This window comes from Equus caballus, chromosome 1 (assembly GCF_041296265.1).
Source record: "Equus caballus isolate H_3958 breed thoroughbred chromosome 1, TB-T2T, whole genome shotgun sequence".
NCBI classification, from domain to species: domain Eukaryota; kingdom Metazoa; phylum Chordata; class Mammalia; order Perissodactyla; family Equidae; genus Equus; species Equus caballus.
In genome coordinates this window covers 162,237,231-162,256,353 of record NC_091684.1, presented here as the reverse complement: position 1 = coordinate 162,256,353, position 19,123 = coordinate 162,237,231, and the positions used below count along the sequence as shown (strand labels likewise).

At 39.8% G+C, this 19,123-nt stretch overlaps 1 long non-coding RNA gene across 2 annotated transcripts in view; it reads right to left on the bottom strand.

Annotated features, from left to right (window-relative positions):
• Positions 1-99: 99 nt before the first annotated feature.
• Positions 100-19,123, bottom strand: part of LOC111771612 (uncharacterized) — a 33,574-nt gene continuing 14,550 nt past the window's right edge. The window contains exons 2-3 of one of the 2 annotated variants that reach the window (XR_011440281.1): positions 3,406-3,517; positions 100-373 (exon numbers count right to left, since the gene is read on the bottom strand). This is a non-coding gene — a long non-coding RNA (uncharacterized lncRNA). The remainder of the gene's footprint in view (positions 374-3,405; positions 3,518-19,123) is intronic. The other variant, XR_002805527.2, reaches the window with a different exon arrangement.

Sequence of the window (19,123 nt, the reverse complement as noted above, 5' to 3'; positions counted from 1 at the left end):
GTAAATGTGTGACCAATCTGCTGTCAGTAAGACATAAAATCTGAGTTGTTGTGATCACTGCATTAGTTTTCTGTTGCTCAGTAACAAATTACCACAAACTTAGCAGCTTGAAACAATACAAATTTATTACTGATCTTTCTGTAGGTCAGAATTCCAGATGGACTCAGCTGGTTTCTCTGCTCCAAGTCTCCCACTAAGGTGTCAGCCAGCTGCAGTCCTCATCTGGGTCTCAAGGTCCTCTTCCAAGTTCACTGGTTGTTGATAAAATTCATTTCCTTCTTATCCTTTTCACATGGCCCCTTCATCTTCAAGCAGGCAATGGTGGGTTGAGTCCTTCTTATGCTTCAAATCTCTCTGACTTCCTCTTCTAACCCTAGCCAGAGAAAACTCTCTGCTATTAAAGGGCTCGTGGAATTAGTTTGGCCCACCAGGACTATCTCCCTCTTACCATATAACTTAACATAATCATGGGAGTCACACCAGGGGCCAGTGGTCTTGGGGGTCATCTTAAAATTCTGCCTACCACAACCATGATTGCGCTACTTTTAATCAAATGTATCCTTATTTTTTTTTCATCTTTTCATCTACATCAAGGATGTGATTTTCTATGAAGGCTGTTTAGGATTAAGAAATGCGTCCTGAGATCCTGAAGCTGTTAGAAAATCACTGATTCAAATGGAATCACTCCCATGGTCTTGACTTCAAAGGAAGTATGTGCTACACAAATGAGCAAACCAGCCGTTCCCACTGGGCAAGTGGTAATAAAGGCGGCCTCGATGTCAGAGGCAGAATCAAAAGCCAATGATTGCATTAAAATATTTCAGTGCCCCAAAAAAGTAAGGTTGTGACAGCCATTTGAGTTGGAAACCCAGCTATCCTGCTGTGAAGCCCCAGTTTCAGTTATGTTGTGCAACCCAGAGTTTCTGAGCTAAATATGATTATGCTGCTTTCCTGATTATAATGGAATTAAGTTTCAGCTATTTCTCTGCGCAGTTTCTATTTATTGCTACAAAAGTATACCAATCATAATCGTTGTAATACTATTTTGAATGTTTTCTAACTTCTATATGAAGTTTATGAGTTGAAATCTCTGACAAATCAACCCCAGATAATTTAATTGGACTGTTACACAATACTGTCTGGAAGAAAGAAGATGGACCAAATAAGCCCCAGGAGTTGGTTTTATGAGCTGGATTTACAGAAACTACAAAGGGACCTGAAAATCAAAGAAGAGGAAAAGGCACCTCTTAAACAGTTACTATCATTGAGGAAAGATTAGCCCCTTTTCACTGAGTCCCTTAAGGAATGGACTATTTGTGTCTTAATTTATCCTTTTGCCAGCTACAAATAATGCCTAATTTCATGATTTGCACATGGTAGGTACCCAAGAAATATTTGTTGAATAACAAATAAATCAATGCTCCTTATGAAATTTCATTATTTTAATAGTGAAAATTTGAAGTTAATATTAACAGTGAAAAATAGAGAACTATTTAAAAATGTTTTACAGGCTTTGAAATTATGTTGAGGAAGAATATAATATACAGTGATATAAAAACTGTGAAATGAATGATAGACGACAAAGGCAGGTTACTAAATAGTACAAAATCTTCCATTAATTATGGAATATGAAAAGATAGACAGCAGCACACTATGTTGGGAGTTAGATTACAGATTGTTTCCATTTTCTTCCTTGGGATTTTTCTGTAATTTCTGGATTTTATTCCTTTGTAACCAATTTGAAAACAAAGCTACTGAAAATAAAAAAAGAAAATGAATCAAGTTTGAATTGCGAACTGGAGCTTTCAGGAGAGCATAGTTGAGTCTTTGCCACGGACACCAAGTCATTTCCTTCTTTTCAGTGGCATTCATATCACCACCATGCATTTTTCCCAACTGAGATGACACAATGGAAAGACTGTTCCTACACTAAGCGCCGAGCCATAGGAAAATGAAATGTCAGTCTGAGCATCTGCAGCTCAGGAAATCAGGTCATGGAGTAGCACCAGGGTAAGACTAAGCTTATGTCACTTGCTGGTCAGTCGCTACACTTAAAAAAAAAAAAAAATTACACACCCTGTAATCCCCTCTCTCTTTTCCTCAACCTCTATGAAGAGGAAAGGATTTTGAGCAAATGTCCTTTATTTTTATTTTGTTATTGAATCTTTTTGTGCCTTGATTTTGGCATCTTTATTGTGGTCTCTATCACAGGGCCAATTAACTTGAAGAATCCAGCTGGAAAATTCCAACAATATCTAGTTACTAAGTTGCATTTTTAGGGCTGTCCCACTACTGTGATCCTTTTTCATCCTCTTGTCCACCTCCTTTGCCCTACCCTTACCTACCAAATAGCCGGTTTACCCCACAGTTCACAGATCTATTCTCCCTCTAAAAGAGTAAAATTGTCCATGATTCCAGTAAACTTTATCCCTGAGTCTGAACAAATGGACTTCAAATGGAGAAAAGAGGAGGATCGACTACTTCAAACTACCTGAGATTAGATTTTAGTCAGAGTCTCTCCCTAGAGTGGAATTTGCTTCCCTATTGGATTCAGGTTCAAGGTTAGAATCTGCAGCCCAGGAATGACAGGCTCTCAGCAAAGACTGAAGAGCATCATTAACATCAAGCAGACCTTATTTGTCCTTATCCGTTTCATCTTCTCTTCAACTCCTGGTTTTGTTTATATTTCTCTGAAACACTTAGAAAAATTCCTGACTCATTGGCCTATTTCCTCTGTTTTCCACCCAAGTGGTAAACAATGGGCTCTATTCAAATGGGTACCGTCTGCAAGTTGGGAACCTGCGTGCAGACAAAGCTCATTGTTGCAGGGCAGACTGCCAGACCCATGCTCTCCTCTGTTCACCTCCTGGGCTCTGCTTCTCTGTTCTAAGGGCCCCTTGACAAAATGCAAAACATTCTCATGGTCCTATGACCTTGCAGCTCACTGTCCCCTTTTCCCCTAGGCCCTCAAAGAAATACCACCCCAAACTCTCATGTCAATTCATTTGAGAACAGCCTTTCAAAAGAGAGTAAAAACAACACAGGAGGCAGCTCAGGCCCCAGTTATGTGATTTTCCTTAAGGATGACCACTTTTTATTCATAATCACTTAAAGACTGTGTCTGAACTCTCCTCCTAAGTTATTTTGTCTGTAGATGGTGGTTGCTGGGGAAGAGAGCTGTGCAAAGCTGGGGACATGGCAAGGCATGGAAATACACAAGGCTATTTAAGACTTTGGAAACACAGCAAAGGGTACTGAGAATCAGACTGTGGAAGAAGAGAATCAGGACAAAGCTTCAAGTTAAAAGGGAGCCCACAGCACAAGTGAACTGAATTGAAATGATAGCACAGCCCTCAAGGTGAGAGACAGAGACAGAGACAGCTTGCTAGGGGTCGAGGAAAGCACCTCTCCACTGGTGTCTAGGAATCACAGGAGAAGCTTTCACAAACCGTGTAGACGCTCCCTGCCAAGAACTTCATTCGATTCCTGAGGAACACTGACAGCTTCCCCGCTCCATCTAAAAGTGGTTAGGAAGAAAGTGAATTTAAAGAGACGTTAAGGAACTAATAATCATAAATAATCAATAATAAAGAAACTAATAATCATTAAATAATTACGATATTCCAGTTATTACATTAGATATGTTTACTTTTTTAAATCATTTCAACAACCATACAAAGTGTGGCTCTTATCCCTATTTCTATTTTCCAATGAGAAAATTGCAGCTTATGGAGGTGAAATAACTGGCCCATGGTCATGGAACTAGTAGGGTAGCACTAGGATTTAAAACCAAGCTGTGGGACTGAAGACCCCTGTGAGAATTCATTCCTTCTTAAGCAGTAACTTCTCTCTCTACTGATAGCCAAACAGTAAGTTCTCTAGATTCTCCTTCTTCGATGTCATGTAAATCCATTCTCTTCTACCCAATCCTACTGCCCCCACCTCCTGGCTTACCAAGTTTTCCCCAAAACCTCTTTACTGACCTTCCTTTCCTCCCTCCCTTCTTCTCTCCCTCCCTCCTTTCTCCTTCTTTTCCTCTCAACCTCCTTCCATCCCTCCTCTCTCCTCTTCCTTCCTTCCTTTGTTTCATAGCAAATCTGAACCACTCCAGCCTGCTTAAAAACCTTCACTATCCCTCTACCTATGGATATCTACACGTTATAAATTAAAACTGAGAAATTTTTAAATATTTAATTCATTTAAAAATAACATGGTAAGCTGATTCCATTTAAACCTAAATAATATATTTTATGAGGAATAACTACGTTTTCCAAAACCAAAAATACATTAGTGGGAAGAGTGGCATTGTTTTACATTTTTGCAAATCTTTTTAATGTGTGGCTTAATAGAAGACAGATGGATTTTCATGTCTGCTTCTACAGTCAATCCGTGGTGACGGCATACGTCATGTAGACTCTGGAAAACTCCGCTGCACACTTGTAAGAGAATGAGAACGGAAATGGCTAATCACTTCTTAGCATTATTATGAAGATAGGTTTGACTCCTGAACCCCTTAAAGTGTCCTAGGTAGGACCTCCAGGGATCCCAGGCTAACCTTTGAGAACTCTCATCATTCTTTTTTTCTCCCAGCTTTGTTAAGGTACAACTGACAAAATTGTAAAATATTTAAAGTGTACAACATGATGTTTTGATATATGTATACATTACAAAAGGATACCCAGAATTGAATTAACACATTCATCATCTCACATAGATGTCTTTTATGGGAGGGTGGGGGGTGAGAACATTTAAGTTCTACTCTCAGCAAATTTCAATTATACAATTCAGTGTTATCAACTATAGTCACCATATTATACATTAGATCCTGAGACATTATTAATCTTATAGCTGAAAGCTTGTATGCTTTTGTCAACCTCTGCTCATTTCTCCCACCCTTAACCTCTAACAATCACCCATTCTACTCTCTGTTTCTGACTTTGACGTTTTTTTTTAGATTCCACATTTAAGCAATACCACACAGTATTTGTTTTTCTGTCCAGCTTATCTCACTTAGCATAATGCCCTCCATGTTCATGTTGCCACAAATGGCAGGATTTCCTATCTTTTTAAGGGTGAATAATATTCCATTGTATATATAGCTCAATTTCTTTATCCATTCACTTATCAACAGATACTGAGGTTGTCTCCATACCTCTGCTAGCATGAATAATACTGCAGTGAACATGGGAATATAGACATCTCATAGAGATAATGATTTCATCTCCTTTGGATATGTACCCAGAAGTGGGATTGCTGGATCATATGGTCATTCTACTTTTAAGTTTTTGAGGAACCTCCATACTGTTTTCCACAGTGGTCACACCAGTTTACATTCCCACCAACAGTGCACAAGTGTTCCCCTTTCTCCACATCCTTGCCAGCATTTGTTATGTCTCATCTTAAAGTTTAAATTTCCAAGGTCTTCCCTGAGCTCAAAGTATAAGTTGGGTTCTCTTGTTGTGTGCTTCTATAACACCTTCAAACTTTCTGTCAAAGCACTCATCCTACCTATAATTTAACCAATAATTTGTGTGAGGACAGACTTTGTTCATATGAATCTCCAATGCTCAGCCCACATAGCAAGGACTCAGAGAATCGTAGTGAGAAGGAGGAAGGGACAGAGGAAAGAAGAGAGAGAGAGAGGGAAGGAGGTTATCAGACCTGGGGAGACAACTTCCTGACCACTGCTGTGTTCCTCCAGCAGAATGTCTACAGATGCATAGCTTCCTACAGCAGGCTGATGCAGCCCTGGCCTCCATCTCCCTCTGAAAGACGGTGAGAGAGAGAGGCAGGCACAGGACTGGAGTGAAGACCCAGGTGAGACAGTATAGAATAATGGTTAGGAGTACATGTGCTGGAATCTTTGTCAAATGTACATTGAGTATCTACAATTTGCCAGGCACTCTTCCAGGCATTTGGGGACACTTTAATGAGCAGAACAGAGAAAAGGTTCTGATGTCAAGAAGCTTCATTCAGACTTGAACTCCACTCCAGGTTCCCCCACTTGATATAGGGGTTGCCTTGGACTAGTTACTGAATCCCCCCTATGCTTCATTTTCCTCCTCTGTAAAATGTGCACAAGACTTACAAGTTTCCTGGTGAAAACTGAATGAAAGAGCACCGGTGATGTATCTAATGGAGAGTCTGGTGCTGGTAGGTATTTAATGAACAGAAATCTGGCTGGTGGTAACTCATATTCCAAAACTGATTTTTTTCATATGTAGAAACAATTCTATAGACCAGAATCCAGTTATTTATAGAATACCACTTGGGTAGTTGGGAGGTGTGAATTTAGGGTCTTCAGAGGGCTCAGAAGGGCTGCCTTGTTACTCTTTCTATCAAGAAACAGTAGCTCTGGCTCCTTCTAGACTTCACAAGGCAGCTGGATATTTTTTACATCGTTCCATAATATTGGAGAATAAAACTATGCAAGGTAATATCATACTCTTAAGCAATGTGGTGCTTCAACGCAGGCTTTCCTGGGGATTCAGTCTTATAATTATGCCAAGAGAATAGACGTTTTTAAAGAAGATATTCAGAGCCAGCTATTTGTAACCTGACTGTCTATTTAGATAGGTCTGTCATGTGTCATAGTGTCACCAAGGTTTCCAGTCCCACCTCTGACTGAGCTGGGCTTAACCTTTCTGAGAAGCAGTGACTGCCTTAGAAATAGGATTACCAGGGGAGAGAAAAATGGATTGTGATCTTTGATTTTTGTTTTCTCTCGCCACCTCTTTTTGGTGACTTCTCTACAGTTAGCACCACACCAGAGAAGTGAAAGATGAAGGAAGAAAGAAAAGGACAGTCATATCAGCTGATTTTGCTATATGTTACAGGTCTGGTAAAAACATTTGGCATTAGAGAGTATTCAAACATGGAACGAAATAAAGTTTGGGAATTGCTTGTGTGGATTTAATTTCCTCAGACTACCCCCATTATTCCTTAGCACGAAATACTCATGAGTCAACTATCCAGAATCGTAGTTGTTCAATAGATGTGGATTTAAAAGGAGGTTTGATGCTGTGGCAAACCTCACTGACTTACTAGACTGTTCTTCAAGTTAAGGAGCAGGATGATGTCTGAAGTGACTGAAATGCATATGGCTTTAAAGTATGTCAAGAAGACCTGAAAGCTCCCGCATGGAAGTAAAATTCATTATTGGCAAGCATGGTGACAGGACACCCCAGAGGACTGAGCCACAAAGAATTTGCAGAGCCCTGTGGCTAACTCCATGGCCTAGTTTGATCTGGAAGTCATTGTCTTGGATAATCCTCTCAAATCTGTTCCTGCACTTGAGAGCCACTCAGCATGTGACTGAGCTCTCCCTCCCCGGGTTCTTTTACATTGACCTGTCAGAGCAGACTTGCAGCAAACACAGATACCACGTCAAATCATCCAACAGATGTCCCTTTCAAATGAGTTGAAGCAGAACCGACTATACGGAGAAGTCATAAACAAGGAAACATGCAACTCAAGGATTTTCAAGGGATTGGCATAGCTCTTTGCACAGAAAACTCAGTCTCTGGGGTGGAACATGCATTATACAGAGTATGAACATCAGAAAGTTGACTCCTGTCCCATTTGGGGCTCACACTGCCTGACAGAGATGCAGGGGGACATTTTAGAGTCTAAACTCTTCATCATCTCAATGAAGTAGTCTTCAATTCCATAGCTCTGAGAAGTAACAAATTTTAATAACTGGCATAAAAGGACTTAGGCGAGAGAAACTCAGCTTCCAGCCCCCTTTCTGTCAGTGACTCAGTCATCATATTGCGAGGGGGTGGCCAGAATTTTCTGATCTCTGTTTCTGACTTCCCTCTTCACTGGCATCAGACGATTTCAGTGCAGGAAAACTAATATCTGACTGAGTTCCAGGTGCTAAATGAGAGCATTCCATGTTCACTCCAGGCCACCAAGAGGTTCAGGGTCACTGAGTCACATACTATGAATTTGAACATTTGATGATTTTTGCAGGTGACTGGGTGAACAAGGGAAAACCCAGGAGATACATAAAGGTGGAAATGAGGAATTTCTCATTTGACTGATTTAACATGTCTCACTCCAATGGTTCTGAATATAAAAGAACTGAAGATGCTTCACATGAAGTTACCGAGTTTAGTTTTCTGGCTCATACTGGAATAGGAAACATGTTCCATAATATTTACAAGGCTCTTCAAGGCAACTAGTAAAATGACCAATTTATTGGCAGGATATTTTTGTTGCTGTTGCTTTTATTGTCCATATAGGCAGGCAATTAATACTACTTAAAAAATGAAATCACCAATTCAATGCTGCCTGCTTCTGATTTAATTTTATTCTAGCAACAGCCTAGAATTTATTGAAAACCTCTTATGTACCAGGCACTATGCTAAGCTTTGGGAATACAATAATCAATAAGGCACTGTCCCTGGGTTCATGGAATCTTCAACATCATTTGAACAGTTTTATTATGTGTTTATAGGTTGGAATTACAAGAACACTTAGCTCAAACTAAGGGCTCAGATTAGACTTTGTAGAGGAGATCCTGGCTGAGCTCAGTCTTTAAGAATGTGGAGATAAGTGTTCACGTTTTTGTGTGTGTGAGGAAGATTGGCCCTGAGCTAACATCTGCTGCCAATCACCATCGTTTTGCTTGAGGAAGATTGTCACTGAGCTCATATCTGTGCCAACCTTCTTCTATTTTATGTGGGATGCCACCACAGCATGGCTTGACAAGGGGTGCTAGGTCTGCACCTGGGATCCAAACCTGAGAACTCCGGGCTACCAAAGCAGAGCACGTGAACTTAAACGCTACACCACCAGGCCAGCCGTAAGTATATACATTTTTTAATGTTGGTGGCCTCATAAGAAGAGGGGAGAAAGAGAGATACAGAGAGAGAGATCTCTACCTTGTTAGGACACAGCAAGAAGGTGGCCATCTGCAAGCCAGAAAGAAAGCTCTCACCAGAAACTGACGATGCCCATGCCGACACCCTGATCTCAAACTTTCAGTCTCCAGAACTGTGGAAAAATTAATTTCTGTTGCTAAGCCATCCCGTCTACGGTTTTTTGTTATGGCAGCCCAAGCAGACTAGTAAAGTAGTTAGCACTATTTCTGAAGAACAATATATGAGACTGAAAGGGGTCATTAGGACATGCAGTGAGTAAAGGTGGTTACTCCGGGGGTTTACTTGCTAAATCCTAGGATATAGGTCCAACCTCTGTGGCATATAGTGTACTTTCCCACCGGTAGGCCATAGCCTACTGTTCCAACAGGATCAGGGTACAAGTGAGCAAATTCAGGGGGTGCAATAGTCCTCTACTGGACAAATGGGCATGACCACTGTGGTTAGGGATATGGAGTACCATCTGGCACTGATATGTACATGCCAATCCTGCTTATTGTTTTCCTTGGGAATGGCCACAGATGTTTCCATAACAGGTGTGTTTTCCTCCCCTATGTAGTTTTCCCAGACACATCACAAGCAGTGTTCTCATTGAGTCACCTTTTACATTCAGTTGAAGTAAGCAGAGAAATGAGACAATTGCTCAGAAATTTGGTTCAGGGGAAAAAATGATATTACTTGCTTGCTTCTGGAGTGCTTGAATGTATGTTTGGCAGGGAGTGGGGAAATTACCAAATGCTGGAGACTGCACGTTTCCCAAACCTTTTACAATTGTTGAAATGTTTCACTCCTTTTTGCGTTGTTCTTGAGTAACAGAATAAGGACAGAACAATGTACATCTATTTTCTGAACAATAGATCTGCAGGCTGAAGCTTGAAATGTACAGCAATATGGTGGCAATGGACATATTGTTGGAGCTCAAACTTGACTACTAAACTTACAATCTTAGATTAAGTTCTTAACCTATCACCCCATGCATTCTACCAAGAATTTTTATTGTCTAACTTTTTTCATGAATCTAGTGAAAAGTACTAGCAATTTTTAAACTTTAAACCATGTGGTTTGCATTTCCAGTGTATAAATAACTTGTGGTTAATTAGGAAATTCAGAGACCTTTGTCTTTCAGTCACCATATAGCAGAATATAACCTTCCACAAACCCTGAATTAAAAATGCTCTCCCATCTCTAGAACCCTTTTTAAAGAGTAACACAGGATGGTGAAAACTCATAAGTAACCCTAATAAAAGACAGGACTCCATGTAATTCCATCTAAGCATAAAATTACATTCAAAGAGAAACAGTCTGCCAAGTGCAATTAAAAGCAGTTCAAATTTTTACTTATGTTTTACAAAGAACGACAAATAGAAGGATATACACCCTTAAAGTAGAAAAAAGCATCTTGAAATTATGTTTCCAATTATGGACTGTACTTTTATTCTGCTTGTTAATTGTTTCTACATTTATATGACCCTAGAATCTCACTTTTCACAGACATAGCAAATACGAATTTTTTGGTGTCTTTTTAAATTAATTAATTTTTTATTGCAGTAACATTGGATTGTAACATTATATAACTTTCAGGTGTACATTGTAATATATTTCAAATTCTGTGTAGATTACGTCATGCTCACCACCCAAGGACCAATTACAATCCATCACCACAAGCATGTGCCTAATCATCCCTTTCGCCCTCCTCCCTCCCCCCTTCCCTCTGGTAACCACCAATCCAATCTCTGTCTCTATCTGTGTGTTTGCCATTCTTTTCATCTTCTATTCATGAGTGAGATCATACGGTTTTTTACTTTCTCCCTCTGACTTACTTCACTCAGCATAATACCCTCAAAGTCCATCAATGTTGTCCAAATGGGAGGATTTCATCGTTTCTTATGGCTGAGTAGTATTCCATTGTGTATATATACCACATCTTCTTTATCCATTCATGCCTTGCTGGGCACGTAGGTTGCTTCCAAGTCTTGGCTACTGTGAATAAGGCTGCAATGAACATAGGGGTGCATGTATCCTTATTTGCATTTGTGTTTTCAAGTTCTTTAGATAAATACCCAGCAGAGGAATAGCTGGATCATATGGTAGACCTATTCCTAATTTTCGGAGGAAACTCCATACTGTTTTCCATAGTGGCTGCACCAGTTTGCACTCCCACCAGCAGAATATGAGAGTTCCTGTCTCTCCACATCCTTTCCAACACTTGTTGTTTCCCGTGTTGTTAATTACAGCCATTCTGACCGGAAAGAGGTGATATCTCATTGTAGTTTTGATTTGCATTTCCCTGATAGTTAATGACGTTGAAAATATTTTCACGTGCCTGCTGGCCATCCATATATATTTCCTGGAGAAATGTCTGTTCAGATCTTTTACTCATTTCTTAATTGAGTTGTTGGCTTTTTTGTTGTTGAGATGTATGAGTTCTTTGTATATTTTGGATATTAATCCCTTGTATGATATATGGTTTGCAAATATGTTCTCCCAATTGTTAGGATGTCTTTTTGTTTTGTTGATGGTTTCCTTTGCTGTGAAGAAGGTTTTCAGTTTCATGTAGTCCCATTTGTTTATTTTTTCTATTGTTTCTTTTGCCGAGTCAGACACAGTACTTGAAAAAATGCTGCTAAGACCAATGTCAAAGAGCATACTTCCTATGTTTTCTTCTAGAAATTTGACGGTTTCAGGTTTTAAATTCAAGTCCTTAATCCTTTTGAGTTGATTTTTTTGCATGGTGTAAGATAGTGTCTTTTGCATGTGGCTGTCCAGTTTTCCCAGCATGATTTATTGAAGAGACTTTCCTTTCTCCATTGTATGTTCTTGGTCCCTTGTCGAAAATTGGCTGTCCATAGATGTGTGGGTTTATTTCTTGGCTCTTGATTCTGTTTCATTGATCTGTGTGTCTGATTTTGTGCCAGTACCATGCTGTTTTGGTTACTATCGCTTTGTAGTATACTTTGGAATCAGGGAGTGTGATACCTCCAGCTTTGTTCTTTTTTCTCAGGATTCCTTTGGCTATTCAGGGTCTTTTGGTGTTCCATATAAATTTTAAGATTCTTTGTTCTACGTCTGTGAAAAATGTTGTTGGAATTTTGATAGGGATTGCATTGAATCTGTAGATTGCTTTAGGACGTATAGACAATTTAAACTATGTTAACTCTTCCAATCCAAGAGCACAGAGTATCTTTCCATTTCTTTGTGTCTTCTTCAATTTCTTTCAACAATGTTTTATAGTTTTCAGCATACAGATCTTTCACTTCTTTGGTTGAGTTTATTCCTAGGTATTTTATTCTTTTTGTTGCAATTGCAAATGGGATTGTATTCTTAATTTCTCTTTCTGCTACTTTGCTGTTAGCATACAGAAACACAACTGATTTTTGTATGTTGACTTTGTATCCTGCAACTTGACTGTACTAATTTATTGTTTTTTAGTTTTAATTTAAGTTTTTTAGTGAATTCTTTAGGGTTTTCTATATATAAAATCATGTCATCTGCAAATAGTGACAATTTCATTTCTTCTTTTCCAATTTGGATTCCTTTCATTTCTTTTTCTTACCTGATTGCTCTGGCTAGGACTTCCAATACTATGTTAAATAAGAGTAGTGAAAGTGGGCATCATTATCTGGTTCCTATTCTTAGAGGGATAATTTTCAGTTTTTCTCCATTGAGAATGATATTAGCTGTGGGTTTGTCATATATGGCCTTTATTATGCTGAGGTTTTTTCCTTCTATACCCATTTTATTTAGATTTTTTATCATAAATGGATGCTGTATCTTGTCAAATGCTTTCTCTGCATCTATTGAGATGATCATGTGATTTTTAGTCTTCATTTTATTAATATGGTCTATCACATTAATTGATTTGTGAATGTTGAACCATCCCTGCATCTCTGGAATAAATCCCACTTGATCATAGTGTATGATCTTTTTAATGTATTGTTGTATTCAATTTGCTGGTATTTTCTAGAGAATTATTGCACAGACTTTCTTCAGAGATGTTGGCCTGTAATTTTCTCTTTTTGTGTTGTTCTTGTCTGGTTTTGGTATCATGATAATGTTGGCTTCATAAAATGAGTTAGGAAGCTTCCCCGTCTCTTCAGATCTTTGGAAGAGTTTGAGAGGGATAGGTATTAAATCTGATATAGGTATTGCTACCCCAGCTTTCTTTTTTGTTTTGCCATTTGCATGGAGTATCTTTTTCCATCCCTTCACTTTCAGTTTGTGAGTGTCTTTAACTCTGAAATGTGTCTCTCGTATGCAGCATATATAAGGGTCTTGTTTTTTTATCCAATCAGCCACCCTATGCCTTTTGATTGGAGCATTTAGTCCATTGACATTTAAAGTAGCCATTGATAAAAATGCATCTATAGCTATTTTGTTGCTTTTTTTGTGCATGTTTTTAGTAGTTCTTCTCTGTTCCTTTCTTCCTCTCTTGCTCTCTTCCCTTGTGGTTTGATGGCTTCCTTTAGTAATATGTTTGATTTCATTTCTCTAACTTGTTTGTTTATTTATTATAGGTTTCTGGTTTGTGATTACCATGAGGTTCACTTATAATATTCTACATCTATAGCAATCTATATTGAGTTGATGGCCTCTTTACTTTGACCTCTTTCTAAAAGCTCTACTCTTTTACTCCCCTCCTCCTACATTTTATGTTTTTGAAATCATATCTGTTCTCTTATTTTGTGTGTTTCTATCCATTATCCTCTTATCATTGAAATAGAAATTTTAGTACTTTTGTCTTTTAACCTTCATATTATCTTCATAGATGGTCGATCTTCTACCTTTACTATATTTTTGCTTTACCAATAATTTTATTGTCTGTTTTGTTTTGGTTTTTTAAATAATTTTCTTATTCCTAATTGTGGTCTTCTCTTTCCCAGTTAAATAAGTCTCTTCTGGGCTGGGCCAGTGGCACAGCAGTCAAGTTCCCACATTCTGCTTCAGTGGCCTGGGGTTCGCTGGTTCAGATCCTGTGTGCAGACTTATGCACTGCTTGTCAAGCCATGCTGTGGCAGGCGTCCCACATATAAAATAGAGGAAGATGGGCACAGATGTTAGCTCAGGGCTAATCTTCCTTAAAAAAATAAAAGTCCCTTCAGCATTTCTTGTAGATCTGGTTTGTTGGTAATTAACTCCTTTAATTTTTGCTTGTCTGGGAAACTCTTTACCTCTCCTTCCATTCTGAATGATAACCTTGCTGGATAGCGTATTCTTGGCTGTTGTTTTTTCCTTTCAACACTTTAAGTATGTCATGCCGCTCTTTTCTAGCCTGTAGCGTTTTGGCTGAGAAGTCCACTGATAGCCTTATGGGCTTTCCTTTGTATGTTACTTGTTGCCTTTCTTTTGCAGCTTTTAGGATTCCCTCTTTATCTTTAATCTTGGACATTTTAATTATAATGTGTCTTGGTGTGGCCCTCTTTGATTTTATCTTGTTTGGTGCTCTCTTTGCTTCCTGTACTTGGATGTCTGTTTTCTTCCTTAGGTTAGGAAAGTTTTCAACTATTATTTCTGCAAATAGATTCCCTGCCCCTTTGTCTCTCTCTTCTCCTTCTGGGACACCTATAATATAAATGTCAGTGTGCTTGATACTATCCCAGAGGTCCCTTAGACTGTTCTCATTCTTTTTAATTCTTTTTTCTTTTATCTGTTCAGCTTGAGAGATTTCCTCTAGTCTTTCTTCCAGCTCACTATCCGTTCTTCTGTATCATCTACTCTGATATTGAGTCCCTCTAGTGAATTTTTCACTTCCAGTATTGTTTTCTTCATTTCTGATTGGTTCTTTTTCATATTTTCCAATTCTTTGTTGATGCTCTCACTGTGTACATTCAATCATCTCCCAAGATCAGTGACCATAATTATGAGTTTTTGTTTGAACTCTTTCTCAGGAAGATTGCTTATTTCTGTTTCATATAGTTCTTTTTCTGGAGTTTTGTCCTGTTCCCCTGCTTGGAACATGTTCCTTTGCCTCCTCATTATGGCTCTTTCTCTGTGTTAATATCTATGTATTAGGTGAGTCAGCTATGTCTCCTGATCTTGGAGAAGTGGTCTTATGTAAAAGACATCTTTTGAGGCCCAGTAGTGTGCTTCCCTCTCATCACCAGTCCAAATGATCCAAAAGTGACCCCTGTGTGGGCTACTTGTGTCCTTCTGCTGTGGCAGGGTTGCTCTTACTGCAGGTACCCAGAGAGTTTAGGCTTTCCCTCCCTGGCTGCTGTTTGTAAATCAGGTTTGGGGAGCCCCAGCACAGATGTCTGCAAGGTCTAACAGCACACTCCTGTTGCAGTTTTCCTGTTAAATGGGTAGGCACCCAGTGTAGCTGGTTGCTAGGCTCAGGGGCTTACAATTGCTGTAGGCCTCAGGCCTACAAGGCTGTTGTCAGCTCTCTTAGGTTTGCAGTTGAGTGGAGCTGGCCTAGGCATGGGTGCACCCAATTGTTTCAGGCTTTGGATGTCAAAGCCTATCTCCTTTGTGGCTGTTTGTGAAGCACAGGTTTTCTCCCACTGATAAGCCCCACCCCGCATATGTCCAGACACACTGTCAACACAGTCCTGGCCCTTGCATGCTTCCCAACCCCCTAGAGCATACCCAGTCACCCCACTGCAGAGGCCCCCACCTCTCCTCCAATGCCCCTGCAGTTCACCTGGTCCTCACCCAGGCCCTGTCACATAGAGGCAGATACACTCGCCTGTCTGCAGTGGACCCAGGCATCCAGTCTATGCAGGCTGACAAGTAGCCTGAGGGCTTGCTTTTGGATGGGGCCAGTCCCTAGGGTGGGTTGCCTGCCCTGGCTGAGTTAGATTAAATCCACACTCTCCTGGATGGGGCAGATCCCTAGGCTAAAACGCCAGGTAAAGAACTCCAATGGCATCTGCCAGCTCTGTGTCAGCACACTTGTACTAGGTCATAACAATGGCCACCAGCAATGTGTCAGTCTCTGGAGAGGTCCTACCTCTCACCGAGATGAACTCAGAGCCTACCAGGTGAGTCTGTTTTCACCAAAGGACCGTGACTCTCTGAGACAGGTGAATTCGTGTGTGGGCCCTTTAAGAGCTGGCTTTATTCCGCTTACGTTAATGATCACTTTTCTGGAGGTATTCCCTATTGTAGTTAACAGCCAGGGAAGCCAGATTGTAGGACACTTGTCTCAGTTGTGCTGAGTCTGAAGGATGCTTATAGCAGTAACGTGCCCCTGCTCAGGTCCCTACTTCTCCAGGGAAGGCTGCATGCCTTAGGGTGGCTCCTGCCTAGCTGGCTGAGAAGCTCCACGGCTCAGGAAGGTGGCTTTTTTTCTCTCCAGAAGGAATTCCTGCCTTTTTCACCTCAGTCAAGACTGTGCCTTGTTGTGGGGGTTCTGTTTATCCAGTTTTCAGTACTCTCTCTGGGGTAATTTTTCCAAGAATAGTTGTAACCTGGTTGTGTTCGTGGGTGGAGGTGAGTTCAGAGTCTGCCTACACCACCATCTTGACCTTAAGTCTCACAAATACAAATTTTAAATAACATTTTAATATGAGAATCATCCTGAATAGATAGATGAGAATCTATCTAGGCAGTTAGAGAAGTGGGTCTCTAAGATCACACACCTCTTTCTTAAGGAAATAGGACTTAATTTTAAGATCTCTCCTCCAGATCATGTGAGTTGACATTTCCTTTCTATGACAGCAGCATCCCAGATACTTGTCACTTAAATAAATGAGATACATATTTTAACCAAAAGGATAAAATGTTAAAAATTGAAAAAGATGGTATATATCAGTCACAAGTAAGATCTCAAGGAGACCATTCGCTAGACTATTGGGTCCCCTCAAGAGCTATGAAACTTAACCCAGTGGCTTCTACCAGTATCTTAGGGGTGGTGGGAGGCTGGTCTTAGAATTACAGTGAACTTATCACTGTCTAGAACCGTCTTTTTTATTTGCTTGTTCATAGGTATTTAGCCTGCCTTTTCTACCACTAGTCTGTAAACTCAAAGGTAGGGACACACCCTGTCTTTTCACCCCTTTATTTATAGCTCCCAAAATAGTGCTTTGTAAGAGTGGATTCTCTAGAAGTGTTTTGAATGAATGATTGAGTGAATGAATAAGTGAATAAGTGTTGTTTAAAAGCCCCTTTAACCTTTCCTCCACATTGACCCATCCGACAGGTGCTGGAGCCACTGCTCCAATGACAAAAACTGAGCAAAAAGTTATGGATTCAGACATCAAAAGATGGACATTAGAGGAAATAATAAACTAGGATGCCATGTATCTTCCAAAGTAGGATTCTAGGGAAATATATATGTGTTCTTCAATATTTCTATCAACAGTTTGAAATTAGGCACTTTCTCTGATTACAAAAGCAAATTTACTGGCCATTCTATGTACTCAAAATGGCTCATGCCAAGCTTTGTGTGTGTGTGTGTGTTCGTGAGTGTTTGTGTATGTTTGTATGCTTGGGAAAAGATGTTGGGAAGAAGCATTTAAATCAACTCTTAGAGATGACTTGTATAGTATAAGAATTTCAGGTAATTATAAAACCAAATTTTTCCTCTAAATATAATTCGTTATAGTCAGTAAGAAATAAGCAATTATCTATTGACTAGAAATTATTCGCAAAATACTGTGTTAGGTAGTATATTAATGTGCTAGAACTTTCATAACAAAATACCACAGTCTAGGAGGCTTAAACAATAGAAATTTATTTTCTCACAGATCTGGAGGCTGGAAGTCCAAGATCAAGGCACTAGAAAATTGGGTTTCTGGTGAGTCTCTTCTTGGCTTGCAGACAGCTGCCACCTTGATGTGCCCTCACATGACCTTCCCCCTATGTGCACAGAGAGAGGTCTCTTGCATCCTCTCCTCCTGTTATAAGGACTCCAGTCCTATTTGATGAGGGCCCCATCCTCGCAAACTTGTTTAAACTTAATTACCTCTTAAAGGCCTTATCTCTAATACAGTCACATTGAGGGTTAGAGTTTCACCATATTAATTTGGGGGGGAGCATTTAATCCAAACAGGTAATGAGGGGAGAATATGAACAAGGCACTGATTTCCCCCAAGGAGGTTACAATGTAGGGGTAGCTTGGGGAGTAGAAACCAACACAAACACCCAGGCATAACTGCAGCATCAACTCTGACAGAAGTTCCATGAGAGAAGCAAAAACCAGTTGCCCTGAGACTGATGAAGGGAAAGCTAATGAAGTTGATTTGAAATGATTGAGAAAGGCTTCATGAAAGACATATGTGGTAATCCCACAAATAGAAGAAGGCTCCATAACAGCTTCCTTCTGAAACAGATGTCAAAAAGAGCAATCTGAAAGAAACTAACAGTGTGAGAATGGAATGAAGTCTTTGAAAGAAAGCAAGATAAGATCTATGAAAAACAAAGTTTGAAAAACCCAGAAAAATTCCCTGTTTGGGGAACTCAATAATTGGATATATGTGAAAGTAGCTATTTTTTCGCTTGTTACAGAAGTCTGACGCACAGACCCCAACAGCAGGGTCTTGGCCAAAAGAAATAAGTCTAGGAGCCAGCCCAGTAGTGTAGTGGTTAAGTTCGTGTGCTCTCCTTCAGCAGCCCAGGGTTCATGGGTCCAGATCCTGGATGGTGACCTAGCACTGCTCATCAAGCCACTCTGTGGTGGTGTCCCACATGAAATAGAGGCAGATTGGCAACAGGTGTTTGCTCAGGGCCAATCTTCCTCACAGAAAAAGAAAGAAAGAAAGAAAGAAGTCTAAACTAAGATAAGCAAGAATATCTATAACAAGAAGGTACATATTTACCCACACCCACACGTTTCAGAAATCCCTCAATTCTAATTTACTAACCTGAACAAGTTGAGTGCGTTTTTTAACAGGTGACTAACTTCTACTGATAAAAGCACATTCGTCTATGGTTTAAGAAAAGCTCCTTTTCATGGTTTATTTTCCTTTTTACGTAGAGAGAGAACTCTGCTCCCAATGTGGTGCAAACAAGAGGCTCCTTTCGAGGATTTCTCAGACCTGGAATTTCTCCAATGATGGGTGTTCCAATGTAGACTCGATGAGGTACATTTAGGAGAAACAAACTGGCAATTTCGTGTTAACATATCTGATGTCAGTCCAAAGCGGCTTCAAGTAATTTTTAGCTGAACAGCAGAACCCCTGCTGCACATAATACTTTCACGAGGATGGACTGATTCTGATTCCAATGGGAAGTCTTTTAGTTTGCTTTGAAATGACTCTGACAGAGTCCTTCAGAGCCCATTGCATAGCATATCGCCA